Here is a 15,165-nt window from a genome sequence, read left to right as displayed (position 1 = left end):
TGCCGCTCCACCCCTCGAAACCCTGAAACTTGTCAAGGCCATTAACTTTTTTTTCAACTATATCAATTTAAGAATTTTTTATTGAGATGTATCCGACATCTAAAGTTATATTAGTTTCAGTTGTACAACATAATGATTCGTTATTTGTATGAAACGTGGAGGCGGGGTGCTGAGCAGCCTGTCTAGTGAGAGTGGTCCTGGCCTCTTTCATCCCTACACCCCAGTGCCCAGCCCTGTGTCTGCCACCTGGGGGCCATCCCCTCAATGTTTACTGTATTGAAATGAGCTTCATTTAGTCCGTGTTTGTGGAATTTGGGTGTACCTCACCAAGCTTTTTAATATCCTCTAATAAGTCACAGATTCTAAAAAACATAAATTAATTTTACTGGGTGACTCAGATGGCTCTAATTCCTTGTCTTTGCTTTTCTAATTGTTCTCCATGCTCCTTAAGCATCAAGGAGTGCAATGGACAAAGGAACAGAAAGTGAAGGAAAAGGCCCCTTATTATCAGACAGTCGTGTGCTTTTATGGAATAAGTATTTTATACCAAGACTGGACAACAAAGTGGACTCCTGATGAGAAAAGATGAAAGGAATGACTTAGTTGGCCAGGGCAGGAATACCAAAGGCTCTCTTTCCTCGGGCCAGCTGCTCAGCTCCTGGAAGCTCCTGCTCAGCTCCTGGAAGCAAAACAACCCTTCTGTCTGGGATTTGTGTTAGACCTGACCCTGCCGTGGCTTTTCTCCCTGACTGTGTAAGGCAAGTTCCCTGCTTAATATCCTTGTTCAGACTCAGTTAAATTCATAAACAGGAACTCTTAGGTTGCTGCTATTTTGAAACTTTCTGGGCTTTTGAAGATGATCTATGACTGAGACTTCCCTGGTGGTCCCGTGGCTAAAACTTTGTGCTCCCACTCTAGGGTGCTGGGGTTCAATCCCTGGTCAGGGAACTAGATCCCGCATGCGGCAACTAAAGACTCTGCATGCCGCAACTTAGACCGAGGAAAGCCAAATTGAAAAAAAAAATGCAGATGGTCTATGACTGATTTATTAATTACCAAACCTCTGTTCTTGTTTCATTAACTCAACCCTCATAGCTCCCAATTATTGGTCCAAATGGAGTAACCTAGTTGAGATGCAATTGAATTATTTAAACTTGCAATAGATTTTAAATGGTTGCTGTTTGACCTTGTGGTATATATGTGGCAAACTTTTCTTAACGTGATTAATGTGATAAAGGAGATGTGAAATCAAGACTGTCTTGGGAATGCGTTGTATGGTCACTTTATTTATATTGCATATTACTTATTTTGTAATAACCTTATTTTGTTTAGACAGATATTATAACTACTTGTATTCTGTAACCTCATACCAATTTGAAGGTACTGCAAACAGTCGTGGGTAAGAGGAAGAAGGGAAGAGATAAACTGGTTGAGGGCTTTGAATGAGTGTTTCAGAAATATGGGTACTATTGATCTAAAACTAGTTATTTATATTTTATTTTTATTACATAACATATATTAATATGTAAATCTATTTACATGTATTAAATTTAATGTATTATATTAATATACAGTACATTAATATATTGTGAACATATGCTTAATTTATTAACGAATACATTACTTTACATTTACTATATTAATATATAATATAACATATAATGTATGTCATATTCAGGGCTTCCCAGGTGGCTCAATGGTAAGGAATCCGTGTGCCAATATAGAAAGCACAGGTTTGATCCCTGGGTTGGGAAGATCCCCTGGAGGAGGAAACGGCAACCCACTCAAGTATTCTTGCCTGGCGGGCTGCAGTCCATGAGGGTCACAAAGAGCTAAACAAGACTGAGCGACTGAGCATGTTACATTAAATATAAATTATATATATATATATATATATATATATGGCTGGAAATCCCTTTAGTAAATAAAACAACTTGTGCCGTGATGGCTCAATGAATACCATTTGCTTAAGCACCTGAATTCCAGTTGCCAGATTGTGCTAGTGGTAAAGATCCCTCCTGCCAATACGGGAGATACAACAGAAGTGGGTTCAACCCCAGGGTTGGGAAGATGCCCCAGAGTAGGAAATGGCAACCCGCTCTGGTATTTTGCCTGGAGAATCCCATGGACAGAGGAGCCTGGCGAGCTACAGTCCATAGGGTCACAAAGTATGTGACTGAAGCGACTGAGCACTTCAGAGGCAGGAGTACTTTGCTGCCAGGGCTTTAGTTTGGTTGATCATTTTTCCTTGTTTTGCCTTTGCAGAAAGTCAAATTATGTTATCTATTGCTGTGTAATAAACTACCCTACAACTCAGTGCCTTCAAATAATAAGTGTTTATTATCTCAGTTTCTGTGGGTCTGGAATCTGGGTGCAGCTTAGGTGGGTGCTGTAGCTCCAGGCTGGCTGTTGACTGGAAACTTCCCTCAGTTCTTGGCATGTGGGCCTCTCCACAGGCAGCAGGATCCCTCACAGTGAAGTAAGAGTGAGCAAGAGAGTAAGCAGCAGTCTTTCTGTCACCCAGTCTTGGAAGTGACACCCCATCACTTTTGTCGTGGGTACCACTCTTGTGGAACCCCGTACCCAGTCAGGGGTATGGGGTTCCACAAGAGCATGAATCTCAGGTGTAGGGATTTGGAGCCATCTCAGATGCTGCCTGGATGAGATGGCTGGATGGCATCACTGACTCAATGGACATGAGTCTGAGTGAACTCCAGGAGTTGGTGATGGACAGGGAGGCCTGGTGTGCTGTAGTTCATGGGGTCGCAAAGGGTCAGACACGATTGAGCAACTGAACTGACCTGAACAGATGCTGCCTGCCCCAGCTAAAGAGAAAAAAATGACTATATTTATCAAAATTAGTGTCACTTAAATATGATACCAAATACACAAATAATCAAAGAAAAATAGGTAAATTGGACTTCATCTAAAAACGTTTATGCATCAGAGGACACTATTGAGAAAGTGAAAAGACAATCCATAGAGTGGGAGAAAATATTTCTAAAACCATGTATGGAATAAAGATCCAATAGCCAAAATATATAAAAAGCTCTTACAGCTCAACAATTAAAAAACAAAACCAAATAACCCATTTTAAAAATAGGCAAAGGATTTAGATAGACATTTCTCTAAAGATGGTATTCAAATGACCAATACGTGTATGAAAAATGCTCAGCAAGTTATTCACCAGGAAAATGCAAATCAAATCACAGTGAGTACCACTTCATAGGCACCATATATTATTTTAAATGGAGAACAATAAATGTTGACAGCAATACGGAAAAACTGGAATCCTCACATGCTGAAGTATAAAATGGTGCAGCCACTGTGGACACAGTTCGGCAGTTCCTCCAAAAGGTAAATACAGACTTACCATATGACTCGGTCATGCCACGTCTAGGTGTGTATTCACCCATGAGAAATGAAAATATACATTCACACACACACACAAAAAAACTTGTACATGAATGATCGTAGCAGCAATATTCATAATAATTGGAAATAATGCACATGTCCATCAACTGATGAGTGTATACCCATGGAATGTTTTTCAGTCATAAAAAGGAATGAAGCACTGATACACGCAACAACATGAATGAACCTTGACGACATTGTACTAACTGAAAAGCCTGACACCAAGGCCACATACTGTGTGATTTCATTTATATGAAATGTCCAGAATAGGTAAATCTACAAAGAGGAAAAACAGATTAAATGGTTGCCAGGGGCTTGGAGGAAGGGGGAATAGGGGCTGTCTGTTAATAGATACAGTGTCTACAGTGATGAAAATGTTCTAAAATTATATAATAGTGTTGGTCACACAACCCTGTGAGTATACTAAAATCCAATGAATTATATACTTAAAAATGGTGACTGTTGATATATGGCAGAAACCAACACAATATTGTAAAGCATTACCCTCCAATTACAAATAAATAAATTTTTTAAAAAATGCTGAATTTTATGTTATGTAAATTTTATCTCAATAAAAATTCTTTTTTAAAATTACTATGACCAATGGTAACAAGTATTTACTGAATGTTTGGTAGCCTGCTAAGTTCCTGCTGGGTTCTGGAGCTTAGGTCAGTGGTTTTCAACCTTGGCGGCACATTGAAATCACGTGCAAGATTTTAAAAATCTTGATGCCCAGACCACGGCCCAGACCAAGTAAATCAGAATCTCTAGGGTAGAATCCAGACCTCAGTGGTTTTTAGGGCACTGTATGAAATCCCAACATGCAGCCAAGGTTGAAAACCACCAGCCTAGAGCATTAAACATGCATGCATGTTCTGTCGCTGAGTCGTATCTGACTCTTTGTGACCCCATGGACTGTAGCCAGTCAGGCTCCTCTGTCCATGGGATTTCCTAGGCAAGAATACTGGAGTAGGTTGCCATGTCCTCCTCCAGGGGATCTTCCCGACCCAGGGATCAAATCTGTGTCTCCAATGTCTCCTGCATTGGAAGGCAGACTCTTTACCACTGAGCCACTTAAGAAGCCCAGAGCATTGTGACTTCTTAGCAAGTTGGGTTCCTTCAAGAAGTGACCACTCTCATGTCCTATCTTCTTTCCATTAATAGTAATCAGCAAAGAAGGCTGCTTGTCCTCAAGGACAGACTCTTCCTCCAAGTCAAGAAGGTCACTTGGTTTCTCCTAATTCACCATTATTTTCCTTTCTGTGGGTGACTCAGAATGTTCAGTAATTTAAAGAGGGATATTTGATGCTTTGAAGTTGTTTCTTAGTTTGGATTAGCTTGGTATGACTCAACTGTGGGCAGAGAATCCTTTGTTCCCTTTGGAACAAAAGTTGAATTCTGTCCAAATGAGTTGGCACTTTTGCCCTGAAAAACCTGAATTTTATAGTTTGTGAAGTTCTGAGCAAAAAGCTAAGATGAAAGGAGCTAGAAATGTGAAGACTTTCATGGGCCTATGTGCTCTGTTTTGTATTTTTTATCTAACTGTGGTAGTTTATTTAACCGTCTTCATCTTGGCTTCCCAGAACCTTAGCCATTAGTGTCCTAAACCCTCTGTTGCCAGCAGCTCGCCAAGCTGCTTTTGCACGGCATTCATTCTGTTTGGCAAACCTATGTGGACTTGTGTCCCAAACCACAAGTGGTCCTGGTTAAATCCACCAATCAAGGTACTAGAAGCTGAAGCCAATTCGTGAGAAAGATGGAAATGGGCAAAAAAAAAAAAAAAGGAAATTAGAAGATTTCAAAGAGCCATAAAGAAAGGATCAGCAACAGCTACATTTGGTTACAGAAGGGCAATGAGGTTTTAGCTAGTAACCCACCTGGTGGTAGGTGATGGGGGTAAATATAGTCAGACCTCTGAACCCCAGGGTTCCATATCCACAGAGTCAATAAACCACAGAACAACAAACCATGGACCAAAAGATATTTGAGAAAAAATTCCAGAGTTCCAAAAGGCAAAACTTGAAGTCGCCATTTTTAAGCACCTATTTATGTATCATTTACTTTGTATTTGCAACAATCTATACAGTGTTTATGGGGCGTCCCAGGTGGCACTAGAGGTAAAGAACTTTGCCACCAATGCAGGAGATGTAAGAGACATGGGTTCTATCCCTGGGTCAGGAAAATCCCCTGGAGGAGGGCATGGCCACGTACTCCAGTATTCTTGCCTGGAAAATTTCATCGACAGAGAAGCCTGGTAGGCTACAGTCCATGGGGTTGCAAAGAGTTGGACACTACTGAGTAACTGAGTGCACACACATACCAGCACCATAAGCAATCTAGAGATGATGTAAAGTCTATAGAAGGAAGTACACAGACTGTTTGCAAATACTATGCTATTTAATATGAGGGACTTAGGCAGCCAAGCATCTGGTATCTGTTGAATATCCTGGAACCAATCACCCAAGGACCCCAAGGGACAATTGTACAAAGGATCAAGTGTACACAGGATCAGGTGTTCACAGGACAATTGGACTCAGGATCAAGTGTACATGGGACAATTGTACACAGGATCAGCTCTGGCACCACTTGCAGCAACGAGAGAAAACTCTAGAAAGGAGATTGAACAAAGACTGGCAACTGCCGAAAACTTCCAGTAAGGACAAATGAAACTGCAGAGGCCTCTGGAGTGGAGGAAACCCAGAAAAGAAAGGACAGGGAAGTAACAAACAGAGGCATGTGGATCTGCCCCTAGAAGGTAGTAGAAACCAGCCATATTTCTATTAAATGAAGTAGAATGCTCAAGTCTTAAATATTTAACTCGATGAATTTTTACATATATATACCTATAAAACCACTAGCAAAATCATTACTTAGAACATTTCCAACTCCCCAGAAAATTCTCTCGTACTCCCTCCAGCTCATTAGCCCCCTCTCCTCACCCAGAAGTAGCCTGTAATTGTATTCATATCACTGTAAATTGGTTTCGCCTTTTCTTGGTAATTCATATGAATGGAATCATACAGCATATATTCATTTGTGTATGGCTTCTTTTGCATGGCCTAACGTTTTGGGGATCCATCCATATTGTTATGTGTATCAATTGTTTGTGCTTTTATTATTACTGTATATAGTATTTTATGATATAAATATGCCATAAAACTTATCCATTCCTCTGTTTATGGACATTTGGGTTATTTAAAGTCTGGCGTCATTCGGAATAAAGCTGCTATGAACACTGGGGTACATGCCTTTTCATAGACATACACATTCATTTTTCTTGAGGATATATCTAGGAGAGGAGTTTCTGGGTCAGAAGATAGGTTTAACTATCTTTAGTTAAACAGAAGATATATTTTAACTTTCGTGGATACTATCAAACAGTTTTTCAGAGGTGACTGTATCATTTGACACATTCACTGAGAACTCCAGTGGGTGTTTTTGAGATGAAAAGAAAATCAGTAAATACCTTAACCTGAGCCAAGTTCCTGGTTGCATAAAATTTGCCATGACCTGTGGGATATGAACTGGCCATGCTTTGCAGTTGAGTGATGAAAGAAAAATAATACACAGAGGCCATGGAGGGCACCTGTAACTGTCCCACCCCAACCAATGCAGCAGGAAGAAAACCCTGCAGCTATTTTGGGGGTGGTTTCCTAGCAGGGACATTAGCTAGTTATTAATAAAAGGGAAAGGGAGTTGACAGAATGGGAAATGCTAAAGTTGTTTCCAATTTGCCTGTTGAAAATGGGTGATTTAAAAAACAAACAAACAAACAAACAAACAAAAAAAAAAACAGGCTAAGTAGCAATGTCCCTCAAACTTTACTGGGAGGAAAGCTAGTTAAAAATTCGGAATCTGCAATTTTAAAGAGATACCCCAGGGATTTCCCTGGTGGTCCAGTGGCTAAGACTTGGTGCTCCCCATGCAGGGGGCACGGGTTCAATTCCTGGTCAGGGAACTAGATCCCACATGTTGCAACTAAGAGTTCGCATGCTGCAACAAAGATTGAAGATCCTGTGTGCCACAACTAAGACCAGGCGTGGCCAAATAAACAAACAAATATATTTTTTTAAAGATACCCCAGGTGGTATCACTGGTGTTTCAAACACTACTCCAAAACATTGGTTAGAGGTTCAGCAACACTTGCATGTAATGTGTGCTGGGGAAAATAGCAAGAATATTTCCAATTCATTTTACATCAGAGCACCTTGTCGAACTGATCTTTTTGATCCTTAAATGTTTTGTTGAGTATTCTTTTTAAACACATAAAAATTGGGGGAAAGCTTGTGCCTTTCATTTTGCCCCCCGGGTGTCATCTTCTTAGCAATGCAGAGTTTACATATGAGAGTCAGTTTCTTTCCTCCCTTCCTCGTTGCCAAGGAGGACAATCAACATAGGTGACCCCAGTCCTCTTTTAAAAGGATTTACTGTTAGTTTTAGTGTAGAGCCGTGAGGAGATATCAAAAATTACTGATACATCATTGCAAAGTTAAAGCTATTTTGGCACATAGTAGGTATTTGATGCTTCCCTGGTGGCTCAAATGGTAAAGAATCTGCCTACAATGCAGGAGACCTAGGTTCAATTCCTGGGTTGGGAAGATCCCCTGGAGGAGGGCATGGTGATCTGCTTCAGTATTCTTGCCTGGAGAACTGCATAGACAGAGGAGCCTGGCAGACTACAGTCCGTGGGGTCACAAAGAGTTGGACACAACTGATTGACTAACACTCACTCAGGTACTTGACACACATTGAGACAGTTCCATTTACTTCATTAAAAAAATGTTTAAGATTTTGATGGAGGAGCAAGAAATAGAATGGGGTATTGGGGGCAGGGAAACAGCAGAAAAAAAAAAAAGTTAGCCACCTGTCATCACTGCCTTCTTGGGGTAAAAAGCTGCTGTTGAAGGAATTCCTTTATGTGGCTGTGATTAAACCAAGGAGGGTCAGAGAGATGGTTATTTCAAAAATAAAGGAAGAGGCCAAAGAGTAAAATACTTCCCAGTATAATGAAAAAAAATGCTTTAAGTGCCTGTTGTGTGATAGGCACTATACTAAAGCAAGGAATCAGTTCAGTTCAGTCGCTCAGTCATGTCTGACTCCTTGCAACCTCATGAACCGCAGCACGCCTCCCCTCCTTGTCCATCACCAACTGCCGGAGTCTACCCAAAGCGAGGAATACCTGGTGGGAAAGAGAGAGGAAATTTCTATTTTCAAGAGGTTTTCATTCTAATGTGGAACTGTGTTAGTCAGGGTAACGTCACTAACAAAAACACACAAACAAACAGCTAATTCTCAGTGGCTTAGCACACATGGAAAAAAAAAACAAAACAGATTCTTCAAGCATGAAGACAGGTGTTCTGCTCCATTCAGGCAGCAGATCAGAAAGAGAGTTTAGGAGCCTGTATGGGTAGTTTTCATGATAAGGCCTAACCTGGAAATGGCAAACATCACTTTACCCATGCTGCATTGACCAGACTGAGCCACGTGGTCACACCTAACTGCAGTGGAGGTTGGGAAACATAGCTGAGTGCATAGAAGAGAAAGGAAAGAGTTTAGTGAACACACTCAGTCTCTACAACAGGGGTCAACAGTGAAGTACAATCTGGTGTGGCAAGTGCTCTACTATGGGGAGGTAAAGAGTGCTTTTGATAATACACGGGAAAGACACCTAACCCAGACTGGGTCGGGCAGAGACTATCCTAAAAGAACTGATGTCTCAGCTGGGGAAGAAAAAAGTTCATTTATCTCTAGAACATGTTACCTTCTCCCTTAATAAGATACTACTCCCTTGCATGAACAATTTGTTTAAATCCAAAGAACATTTTTTTGCTAAAGTAACCATTAGAGAGTAATAAGCTCTTTCCTGGGTTGCTCTTCTTCTCTGCCTTAAGAAGAAATGGTGTGGGAATTCCCTGGTGGTCCAGTAGTTAGGACCTGGCACTTTCACTGCCAGGGCCCTGAGTTCAATCCCTGATAGAGGAACTAAGATCCCACAAGCCACTTGATTTGACCAAAAAAAGAAAAAAGAAAGAAAGAAAGAAAAGAAACGACTTGGACTTCTCTGGTGGCACAGTGAATAAGAATCTGCATGTCAGTGCAGGGGACATGGGTTCAATTCCAGGTCTGGGAAGATTCCACATGCCACAGAGCAACAAGACCCCTGTGCCACAACTACGGAGCCTGTACTCTAGAGCCTGTGAGCCTCAACTACTGAGCTTGCGTGCTGCAACTACTGAAGATCGAGCACCTGGAGCCTGTGCTCCACAACAGAGAAGCCACCACAGTGAGAAGCCTGAGCACAACAGTGAAGCGTAGCCCCAGCTCCCTGCAACTAGAGAAAGCCCATACAAAGCAACGAAGATCCAGCACAGCCAAGAAATTAATTAATTAATTAAAAAAAAGAAATTTATATATGAATATATCTTTATATATAAATTTTTACCTTCATCATCAAACGGTGATAAAGTAATTATTTTTGTTTTATATTTACTTGGTGCAATGTGCCTGGCATAGACATTTTCTTGCTGTAAAAATGTATTTTTGCCTTTAAGTAAATCTATAATAAAATTTAAAAAGAAAAAAAAAAGAAATGGCTTAATGTGGAATATGCTGTTTGTTGACTGCTCAAATCCATTCCTCCCTCCTCCTTTTTTAAAAAAATAATTTTATTTATTTATTTTTGGCTGTGCTGGGTCTTCATTGTTGCATAGGCTTTCTCTAGTTGCGGCTAGCGGAGCCTACTGTATTAATAGTTGCCGTGCACGGGTTTCTCACTGCAGAGGCTTCTCTTCTCATGGAGCACAGGCTCTGGGGTGCAGGCTCAGTAGTTGTGGCACGTGGGCTCAGTGGTTGTGGCGAATGGGCTTAGTTGCTCTGAGGCATGTGGGATCTTCCCAGACCAGGAACTGAACCCATGTCCCCTCATCGGCAGGCAAATTCTTTACCACTAAGCCACTAGACAAGCCCCTTCCTTCTTCTTTGATAAGAAAATACAAATTTTCTTCCGCCACCCAACAATGTGTTCTAGGAAAATGAATTCTAGGAAACAGACTGTAATTAGTCTAAGGCAACCTTGGCAGTCCAATTCACCTTTCATTTATTTGGCAAGTGGTAAATGAGCTCCTGCTATGCACAAGTCTGCTCTAAGTGCCGATTATCTTTGCCAGTTATAAGCGTGGAGTGGCCATGTGGTGCAAATTCCAGACAATGAGGGGCAAGGGGAAGACTGCTGGGGGCTTCTGGGGAAGGCTTTTTCTCTAGAGTAAAATGAGAGCTACTTGAAGAGAAAGCCAAGGCTTCGCCTTCCTGTGTCTGGACAGTGTTATATGAGAGGTGATGCTTGGAACTGAAACAGTAATCTTGCAACCATGAGGAGAAAGAGAAGAGAAACTCAGAGAGGAGGATACAGAGCTCTGGCCTAGTTAGCTTGTCTAATTAGCCAAACCTAGAGTCACCTACCGGAGAAGGCAATGGCACCCCACTCCAGTACTCTTGCCTGGAAAATCGCATGGATGGAGGAGCCTGGTAGACTGCAGTCCATGGGGTCGCTAAGAGTCAGACACGACTGAGTGACTTCACTTTGACTTTTCACTTTCATGCATTGGAGAAGGAAATGGCAACCCACTCCAGTGTTCTTGCCTGGAGAATCCCAGGGACCGGGGAGCCTTGTGGGCTGCCGTCTATGGGGTCGCACAGAGTTGGACACGACTGAAGCGACTTAGCAGCTTAGCAGCAGCAGAGTCACCTACTTTTTTTTCTTTTTGGACTGGGAAAATCACTATTTTGTTTGGAGCAGTGGGCAGGGGGTCCAGTGTCAGAACTTCTGGAACTTCCTCTTGGTGTCGGCAGCCTTGGTGACCTTGCGCACGTGGAAGGGCACCGTCTTGCTCCGGGGCCAGCAGGTGCCCACTGTGAAAATGTCCCCAATCTGGATGTCCCTAAAACAGGGGGAAAGATGCACAGACATGTTCCTGTGGCCCCTCTCAAAGCGGTTATACTTTCGGATGTAGCGGAGGTAGTCTGGGCAGATGAGAGAATGGCCCTCTCCATCTTCATTTTGGTCGCTAGACAGAATCTGCCCTTGGATGGAGCCATTACCAGTAAAACGGCATTTCTTGTCAATGTAGTTGCCCTCGATGGCTTCCTTGGGTGTCTTGAACCCCAGACTGATGTTTTTGTGGAATTGTGGGAACTTCTCCTTGCCAGTTTCTCTAAGCAGGACCCTCTTCTTATTTTGAAAGATGGTCGGTTGCTTTTGGCATGCATGCTCAGTCTGAATGTCTGCCATCTTCCCTGTTCCCTGAAAAAAGGAAGGCCTACCTTTCTTATATGAGAAAATAGAAAGCCTGATAAGACACTTTCAGTTGGATATTCACTCACTTGTAGCCAAAAGCATCCTGACAAAATATGCATGATTTTGTTGGCGTTGTTTGCTTTGTATTAGAATGAGGAATATTTTAATAAATGGATAATGACTCATATTTTTCATTTTCTTCTCCACTGTATTGTTTGATCTTAGAGGAATTTATATTTCATTTAGGGATGAAAGTCATTTTCCTTGATCTGTCTCTTTCTTCAGCCACTGCAGATCCCTCCACAGGAAGCTGACGTGTCTGGCAGCAAAGCTGCATTGTCTTCTGGGTTCCCCTAGCTGTTTGGCCTTGGGGAGCACTCCAAATTGAGGGTATTTTGGTTTTTTAATGTGGAAGAGGCAGCTCCTCGTTTGAAGAATCACCTTTCTTACTATAAATTTGATAGGCAGTTTCGTTCCTTCCTCCCTCTCTCCCTAACCTTCCTCATTCTCATCCCCTAGCCCTCCACCCCACCACTCTCTCTCACACACACTCTCATTTGCTACTTTTTCTCTTTCCTTCTTTTACCCGAGGTGAGTGAGGCTGTGAGCTGTACTCTTTGTGACCTGTGAAATTTTTGGAGGCTCTTTGAATCTTGTTCAAACAGAAACCTGGCAAATTTCATGTTCTAATTCAAAGCTTCCTGGCTGAACTCAGTGGAACGCCAGCTAAGGAATTAAGTTGGTAAGCCAGTGATACTAGAAATGAATAATGGAGATATTTGGGGATAAGCTTTAATTTTGGAATAAGTGGGTCAAATAGCTTTTGCTGGAACAATTTTAGTGTAAAGTTTTAAGATGCCACTTGGCTTCTCACCATCTTGATGATGCCAATAGAGGGGATAGATTTCCTGTGCATTATGAGATCTGGGTGCTAATCCCTGTTTGCTCTTTTATTACATTGTTGATCTAAAACATCATCATCATCCTTCTGAGATTTTCACATCTGCCCATTTCTTATGTCATTGCTTATTCTGACTAACAGCTATAAGTCCAGGGAGGAGTATTGTATTGGTTTGGGTACTGACAGGAAATAGATATCAGAAGTAATTAAGAGAAGGACATGAGTTTGAGCAAGCTCTGGGAGTTGGTGATGGACAGGGAAACTTGGCGTGCTGCAGTCCATGGGGTCACAAAGAGTCAGACACGACTGAGCTACTGAATGAAAGGACTCTACAAGGATGTAAGGGGTATTAAGGGAACCAACAAGGAAGTGAAATATGCGGGCTGATAACAGTTATTACCTCTTGGATTAGAATGGGTCAAGGAGAGGAAGAGGTTACTGGAAGCTGAAGAGACTTACAGCTGTGAAAGGACCTCCTGCCAGAAGCCGTGGCCTTAACTAAAATATAGATCCATTCATTAATCTATATGCTTTTATTGCTTAGGATAAAAGCTAAGCTCTGTAATAAGAGATCCCCAACACTGTGACTTAGTCAATATGTAAGTTTATTTCTCTACCAATTATCATCCTGCATGGTTGGTGTAATGTCCAGGGTTGGTGTAATGACTTGATGGTGTTGAGTACTTTGGTGATTGTTAGTTCCATGAAAAAGTGTTTCCAGTCTTCTTCCTCTGGGAATAAGGAAGGAATGTGCTTCTCTGCCTGCTTGGGGTTAGTTGTGGTCATGCAGCTTGCTTTGGCCAGTGAAATGTGACAGAGAATGAGATGTTTAGATGGCATCATCAAGCAAACTCTGGGAGATGGTGAAGGACAGGGAAGCCTGGCGTCCTGCAGTCCATAGGGTCACAAAGAGTCGGACACAGCTTAGCTACTGAACAACAACAACAATGTGAGTGCGTGTGAGGTGTGTCACCGAAGCATTTAGATGCCAACGCGAGGCTCTCGTGCTTGTTTTCCCTTTCCCTGAAATTTGTGGGAGAATTAATGACATGAAGGACAGCCATACTGAAGAGTTTCTCTTCAGAAACTCTTGCAGAAGAGAACTGCATCATATTTGTGGATGTGAGAAATACAGCATTGCTCTCAGGCCTCTGAGATCAGAGGTTGTTAGCACAGATAAGCCTGGCATTTCCTGACTAATCCTGAGACCCAGGCTCTTTCTGTTCTGTTGCCCTCCTGAGCCTAAGGGCTTGCAATCATCTGCAAATCTGAGACAGCTCACTACGTTGTGCGGATGGCACTCAGTCACGTCTGACTCTGTACGACGCCATGGACTGTAGCCCCCAGGCTCCTCTGTCCATGGGATTCTCCAGGCAAGGATACTGGGATGGGTTGCTGTTTCCTACCAAAGAAGATCTTTCTGACCCAGGGATTGAAACACATGTCTTTTGCATCTCCTGTGTTGGCAGGTGGATTCTTTACCACCTGGGCTTTCCGCTTACTAAGATACTCACATCCTTGATCATGGGAAGTAGGAAAAAGTAACAAGAGAGCACTCTTACTCTTTTTAGGAGCATTACCTGGAAGTAGCACACGTCACATCCAGTGCTTTAGTTATCTATTGCTGCATAACAGATTATCCCAAAGCTTAGCAGACTAAAACAACAGACCTTTCTTCTATCAAACAATTTCAAGAGCAGCTTAGCTGGGTGGTTGTTGTTCTGAGGTTGCAGTTATCTAAAGGCTAGACAGGGGCTGGAGGATGCACTTTCAAGCCTACTTATAGGGTTCTTGGCAGACCTGTATCCTCACTGGCTGTTTTCAGGGGTCTCAGTTCCACATGGCAGCTGCCTTTCCCCAGAGCAAATAATCCAAGAAGCAGAGGGGGAGAGAGAGAGAGAAAGAGAGAGAGAGAAGCTGCAGTATCTTTTAGAAACTAATCTCAGAAGCGACACATCATTTCTGTTTTTTTTTTTACTGGTCACACAGACCAGCCCTGGCTCAGTGTGGGAAGGGCCTATGCAAATATGTGAATACCAGGAAGCAGAGCTCGTTGGAGGCTGGCTAAAAAATCTATCTACATGGGAAATGAGACTATTTAGTCTTTAGCTGGACAGCCGTTCTCCTCAGATAAAGTTACAGGAAGAAAGAGAGAAGCACTAGTGTACACACAACCAGCTAAACAAAAACCCAACAGCTGCTGCTGCTGCTGCTAAGTCGCTTCAGTTGTGTCCCACTCTGTGCGACCCCATAGGCGGCAGCCCACAAGGCTCCCCGGTCCCTGGGATTCTCCAGGCAAGAACACTGGAGTGGGTTGCCATTTCCTTCTCCAATGCATGAAAGTGAAAGGTGAAAGTGAAGTCGCTCAGTGATGTCCGACTCCTAGCGACCCCATGGACTGCAGCCCACCAGGCCCTTCCGTCCATGGGATTTTCCAGGCAAGAGTACTGGAGTGGGTTGCCATTTCCTTCTCCAATGCATGAAATTGAAAAGTGAAAGTGAAGTCGCTGAGTCTTGTCGGACTCTTAGCGACCCCATGGACTGCGGCCCACCAGGC

At 42.5% G+C, this 15,165-nt stretch overlaps 1 pseudogene; it reads right to left on the bottom strand.

The window, feature by feature from the left end:
• Positions 1–11,227: 11,227 nt before the first annotated feature.
• LOC147370637 (small ribosomal subunit protein uS17 pseudogene) lies at positions 11,228–11,777 on the bottom strand (annotated as a pseudogene).
• Positions 11,778–15,165: the final 3,388 nt, after the last annotated feature.

Source organism: Bos grunniens, chromosome 6 (genome assembly GCF_055505025.1).
Source record: "Bos grunniens cultivar Pamir isolate PY7600 chromosome 6, Bosgru_T2T1.0, whole genome shotgun sequence".
NCBI lineage: Eukaryota > Metazoa > Chordata > Mammalia > Artiodactyla > Bovidae > Bos > Bos grunniens.
The sequence above is the reverse complement of the archived record's forward strand: the minus strand, read 5'-3'. Positions and strand labels throughout refer to the sequence as shown.